The sequence below is a fragment of the Silene latifolia genome, chromosome 4, assembly GCF_048544455.1.
Source record: "Silene latifolia isolate original U9 population chromosome 4, ASM4854445v1, whole genome shotgun sequence".
NCBI lineage: Eukaryota > Viridiplantae > Streptophyta > Magnoliopsida > Caryophyllales > Caryophyllaceae > Silene > Silene latifolia.
Window position 1 is genome coordinate 16,325,791 of NC_133529.1, and position 6,877 is coordinate 16,332,667.

Here is a 6,877-nt window from a genome sequence, read left to right on the forward strand (position 1 = left end):
TCACCATCTTTAGCATCCTTACTCCCAATTTGATTGACAGTAATTGCACCCCACCCTTTGACAGCTCCTTCATTGCTTTCATCACTCTACCAAAGAAAGAAAAGACAGAAATTTGTCCTCCTTTTTGCTCGCAGTCTGAGGCGGAGGGGTAACAATTGCAGCACAATACTCCAAATTTTCATCTGGAGTGTCAATAGAAGAGAGAGCATTGCAAGGCTGAGCCTGCATGGGAGCCCTCCGGGACTTAGACTAATGAAAAATCAGCTCCTCATCCCCTACCTGAAAGGTCAAACTCTTCCCCCCGACGTCTATTACTGCACGGGCAGTAGACAAAAATGGTCTCCCTAAAATAATAGGGGTGTGTGCATCTTCGGGGATGTCTAAGACAATGAAATCAACGGGAATAAAGAATCTCCCGATCCTCACAGGTACGTCTTCTACTATACCTAGTGGTCGTGATATACTACGGTCGGCCATCTGGACTGTCATATTAGTGCAACTCAGCTTTGTCAAACCAAGTCTCTTAGCCAGAGACAATGGTAAGACACTCACGCTAGCGCCTAAATCGCATAGCGCGTTATCAATCAAAAGGGTACCGATATGACACGGAATTGAAAAACTACCCGGGTCTGACTGCTTAGGAGGTAACTTATTTTGAAATAGGGCTGACCCCACCTCAGTCAAAGCTACGGTCTCACTATCACTAATACTCCTCTTACGCGATATAATTTCTTTCATAAACTTAAGGTAAGAGGGTACCTTTGTCATCAACTCAGTGAAAGGCACAATGACTTCCAAGCTTTTCAGAAGTTCGACAAATTTGCCGAATTGTTGATTGGCTTTCATATTCTGCAGCCGCCTCGGGAAGGGAACTGTGATAGGAATCTCGAGTCCCTTGTTTCTTTCTTCCAAAGTATCTTCCGGTGCAAGCTCTGTATCCTTTGGACGCTTCTTACCTCTCGAACGAGGTCTTTCCGGTGATTTATCGCTTAAACGAGCACTAGCAGGCTCTGAAATAAGCTTCCCGTCATCAAAACTACTCGATCGACCAATAAACCCATTCGATCGAGTAGAATCTTCAATAATATCACTCGATCGAGTGAAATTTTCACTCGATTGAGCAACTCCATTATGCTCTTCACTCGATCGAGTAGATAAACTACTCGATCGACCATTCTGCCTTTCCTGTTCACTCGATCGAGTGGTATTTTCACTCGATCGACCACTTTCGTCCCCAAATCTGCTCGAACGACCACCTGAAACCAGTCGATCGAGCACTTTCTTTGCCGTGAGCTCATTTTCTTCGCCAGAACACTGTTCACCATCAGTTACAGCTCTCCTTGGGTCTGATTTCTTCATTTCCGGTCCCTCATATGAACGACCGCTTCTCAGATTGATGAAATTTACCGTCTCGTGTGGATTCTTCTCATTTTGAGTCGGTAATTGACCCTACTTTATTGTGGACTGATTAGTGGCTAATTGGGCAACTTGAGTTTCAAGTGCCTTTATGGATGCATCTTTATGTTGATCACTCAATTGCCACTGCTTCGTGAAGGCTTGCAACATAGACTTAAGCTCACCAATTTCACTCACCCCACCGGAAGATGATGCACCATGGTTAGGAGGAGTAAAAGAAGGGGGCTTTTGAAAGCCTTGTTGATTCTTGTGTGGAGGGACATAAGGCTGCTGCTGGTGCGGGGGAGGTGTAGGATTGAGCACATTTTGGCTAGTCCACCTCAAATTGAGATGGACTGCCCCTTGATTATTGTAATAGGAACCCCTTCCTTGCCTATATTGGTGAAAGGCAAGGACTTGTTCCTTCTCCACAAGACAGCCAACAGCAGAGTGGCCATCATTACCTCCACATCTCTCACATGAAACAGTCTCACCCCTAGTAAGAACATGGACCGTCTGAGGCTCCTCAGCAGCTTGTAATTCTAACTTGTCGAACCTAACATTCATGGTCTCCAGCTGAGCCAAAACCTGCTTATCAACATCATGAACTGTCCTAATCCCATCCCTCGGGTTACCATATTCAGCACTGTGATTAGCCATCTCTTCAATAAGAGACCACCCCTTATCATCATCGGTGTTCTCCTGGAATCTCCCACTAGATGCCGCATCAAGTATGGCTCTGTGGTCGTCATACAGCCCATTGTAGAACTGATTAGCTAGAAACCATGGGTCAAAACCATGGTGAGGGATAGACCTCACCAACTTCTTGAATCGTGACCATGCTTCATATAAACTTTCATCGGGAGCCTGTCTGAAACTAGTAATCTTGGCCCTCAGCAAATTGGTGCGTTGTGGAGGGAAATATCTCTTGTAAAATGCAAGAGCAAGAGACTCCCAATCTGTAACCCCAGCAGTTGTGCGGTCCAAGTCGATCGGCCACTCCCTGGTCGAATCGCCTAAAGAAAAAGGAAATAGAACTTCCTTAATCTTGTCCTGAGTTACCCCCTTAGTGGCGGGGATAGTAGAACAGTAATCGGTAAAGGTCTCCATATGCTTCCTTGGATCTTCACCTGCCACACCTCTATAGATATTCCTCTCCACCAGATTGATATAAGAAGGACGGATATCGAAGGTGTTACCATCCTCAGTCTGGAGATTGAAACCCTTCGGAATAGAGGATGCTTTAGGCACTGAATGACTGGAAAGCTTTGGCATCTTTACTGTAGAAATCGAACTGTCTTCCGTGAAAAGGGAATGATCTAGCTCTGGCTCGAAAGTACTCAAGTCTTCCTTTCGTGATTTCCTTATCAGACGGACTCTATGCCTGAATAATCTCTCTGGCTCTGAATCAGCTGAAACTAATTCACACCTGTCTGACCTAGGCATAAACAACACTGAAAGAAAATAATAAGAACGACCTCAAGGAATAGAAATTCCTTGAGACGAAAAAAAATAAACGGAACGAAAACAAATAGGGCAATTGCCTCCCCGGCAACGGCGCCAAAATTTGACACGTCTGTCGTATATCTATCAAAAATAAACTAACTCAACTAACTATATAGCTAGGGAAGTCAGGTCGATCTCCACAGGGAGGCAAGATATTTGTAGAAGTCCGTCTATTTGGTCACAAATGGGGGGGTTGTTTGATTTGTTATCTAAACTACGAGTTTTAAAGGAAAGAGAAATAAAGGGCAAGAGCAGTAAAGGCAGAAAATGAGTTTAAACTATCAGATAAAGAGGGACATGTCGATTTCGGTTCATCTGCGGCAAGATAGTGACTCGGTAGTAAATGACTCGAGGCGATTTAATTAATGTAAGACGGATGTTGAAAGGTCCTCTCGGTCCACTTTCTATCCTAAACAACCACTAACTTAACTTTCATTCTCGTCAGGGTAGTCTACTGTTCATAGCAGGCCTATTTAGTCCAATCTTTCGATCTAGGATTAATTTTAGCCATATTAAAGGCTAACTTAGAAGTGTGCACTCAACTAAGTCGAATAAATACAATTAAATTGCTATGGTGACAGAGTCTTGTAATCAATTCACCTGTTTCATCTACTATATCGTCACAATCCTACCGCAGATCCCCTAATCCCAACATAAAGGGGGTTTAGCTACTCATAACGCTAATTAAACTAACAACAGAGAGGATTCCAGCAGTAAACATAATGAAATAAACGATAAATTGCATAAAGAGAAATTAGGGCAAAGGAATTAATATAACAAAACAAGAGATTAAAGCAAACAAAAGATTAATTATTAATAAGAGAAGAGAAAGAATTACAATCGATGCGAATCCGTCGTAAAGAACAAAAAATCCAAGCGAAAGCAATCCCAAAATAAAGTTACAGTAGAGAAGAATGAAGTACGCAGTAAAAGTTTGATAATTACTAAGTAGTGAAATAAAATCTGATGCTAATAACCTAACTAATGTAAGTTTAAATAGGAAAAGAAATAAGTTTTGCGAAATAAACAACAACACGGGCTAATTAAAGCCCATAATCAGCGAAACCACTCAATCGAGTGGATTAAAACCACTCGATCGAGCAAACAACTCAGCAAATCTACTCGATCGAGTAGAAAGTTACTCGATCGAGTAATCGGTCTTTCAGAAAGGCTAAGGATCGAGTAGAATTCTACTCGATCGACCAATCTGGGACGTAGAAACCACTCGATCGAGTGGTTAAACTGCTCGATCGAGTTCTTTATCTTCATTTCAGCTCAAATCCGCGCCTAAATGCCTCATAATCCGTGCCATGACGCTTCCAAATGCAGTATCTCACTCTGGAACAATCCCGCCTCCTCTAAATGCATGCAAAAAGGACGAAAAAGAGTACGATTCCACTACTTTCGCGTTCATTTCTACAAAATGGACAAAACGAACCAAAGTAGCCAATTCGGGGAAAAATACTATAAAAACAGTATAAAAATGCATAGAAATACGTGCTGAAATAGGCTAAAAAGACTATACAAAATGCACGTATCACAGAAGTTAAGCAAAGCCTTGATGGGAGTTAAAACAATTACTACTACGTCAACAGACAAGATCACCGAAAGTACTACGTCTTCCCCAAAAACAAAACCACAGGACATACAATATAAGCCAGCTACGAAAGTTGTTGCAGTCAAGCCTGCTTATGATTCTTATTATGAATCGTGTGAATATAAGAAAAAAATGAAAACTACTTCGCTGAAAGCTTTGCACAACATGGTTGTAAAGAGGTCACCGAGAGGGGATGTAGTCATGATTAACTTGAAGAGGAAATTATGGGCGCAATTTGATATAGCCAATCTTGGACCGAAGCTAAATCGATGGAATTTGTCGACCTTGACAATTTAGATGTTGTTCACATTTTGATTTGGCTGAAGTAAGTTTTATTAATAAAACTATTTAGTCATTTCCATTTACGAATAATAATGATGTTTGTTTAAATTATCAATTACAATAACATTCTTCATTCCATGTGGCGAAATAGGTACCTGAATAATCAGTTCGCTGAGTGGAAGGTCCCACTTCACGCCTACGGATTCTTGGGTCCTAAGGCGTTCTCTGTGCACAGAATTTCATACGAAGAACAAATCAATAGTATCGCTCGTCCGTTGATGTCGACCAAAAAACTATCGCTTGCCCCCTACAATGAGAATATATATGTATAGTACGTGATTATTGTAATGAATCACGGTTCTATAAATTTATTATTAACATGCTTATATGCGTGTAAATGAACTAACAGTTCAATGTCCCAAATTGAATAGTAATTATTGGGTGCTACTGGCAATCCAAGTGGAAACAAAAACAGTGTACTAGATTGACTCTCGCGAAGGCAAATCCTCTGACAGTTGTGTAAGGATGATAACTGAGTAAGTTTACAACCTTCAATAATCTCATTTGTTATTGTATGACTTGAGCCATATATATGCAAATAATAATGGCATTTGTGTATATTTATGAATTAGTGTTTTTGAATCAAAAAACAATATTATGTCCACTTGGGAAATATGAAAGCAACACTGTACCCAATTTTATCACGCCATTAGTAAGTGTATTCTTAATAATTACTCGTATCATTTAGTTAATGTTTATGCAAGAGGTTGATTATCTATTTCAGCTGATTTGTGTGTGATTTATATAATAGTCTCCTAAAGCACCAGACGACAAACAATGCGCCTTATTCGTTTATCAGTCCATGTGGGAGGTTAACAACGGAAAACTTTTTACCATTCCAATACGGGTTAGTGTGATTTAAAAACTATTTCAGATGTAAATTGAGTTCAATTATGTATACTTCCATGTATTATATCTATTTTGATTATGTATATTTTGAATTGTAGTTTCCACTAATACTCAACAAAGCCCCAGAATATTCGCCAGAGGACATTAACCAGTTGAGAAATATGTGGGCCAGTTATGTTGTTTCATTAGCGGAGTCTCAATATTTTGCTCATGCTTTATGTACGTGTGTGTGTATATATAGAGCCATTGTGTATTAGCTTCTTTTGTTTTTTCTAGGGAGTTGTGTTTTCGCTTTTGATCATCCTGTTTGTACTGTTTTGAACTGGGTTTAATTGATCACGGGGTGTAATATTTTGTTGCAGGATTGAATTTTGTAGTGCACAGCTGCTGGAATGCTATTTTTCAGAAGCTACAAACGCTGCTGAAAAAATAGCATTTCAGCAGCTGCTAGAACAAGCTAAAATCATTTTTTAAAAAAAAAATAATTAAAAACGATAACGGTTAAAAACAACCCGTTGCAAAAAATTATTTGACAACGGTTTTATTTAGATAAATAACCGTTGACATCTTTTCCCTCCCATTCAAAATGACCAAAAATATAAGATAACGAACGATAACCATTGTCGAGTTCAAAACTTTTACAACGGTTTATTTAAGAAGAACCGTTGTCAAAGTTTCATCAATAAAAATAGATAACGGTTACATACCGTTGTCAATTGATAAATATAACAACGGTTTTGCACGCAATAAAACCGTTGTTAAATTTTGAAATTTAATTAAATAAGATAACGAAATGAACCGTTATCATATATAATATTTAACAACGGTTTTGGAACCACTAAACCGTTGTCAATAGTAAACTCGGACAACCGGTTTGAAACCGTTATTAATATTTAATAATGGTTTCTTAAAAGTATACCCTTTGCCATAAACATATTTAACAACAGTTTTATAACGGTTCTTGAGTTGTGATAACGGTATTATAGATCCGTTATTGATGTTATATAACGGTCGCGTGTTTGTATACAACCGTGATATATATTTAACAACAGTCGTTGCAATAACGGTTTCGTGTTTCTATTTAATAACGGTAATTGCATTATCTGACCGTTATTGAAGGTCTTATTTGGCGTAGTGACACTTAGTTACTCCCCACTGATTGTGGCATTCATGTTTCATGAATGACAG

General features: G+C 39.4%; 1 non-coding gene across 1 annotated transcript; it reads left to right on the forward strand.

The window, feature by feature from the left end:
* Window positions 1–2,188: 2,188 nt before the first annotated feature.
* LOC141654005 (small nucleolar RNA R71) lies at window positions 2,189–2,295 on the forward strand. Its single transcript, XR_012547588.1, has one exon. It is a non-coding gene; the product is annotated as a small nucleolar RNA R71 (small nucleolar RNA).
* The last annotated feature ends 4,582 nt before the right edge of the window (window positions 2,296–6,877 follow it).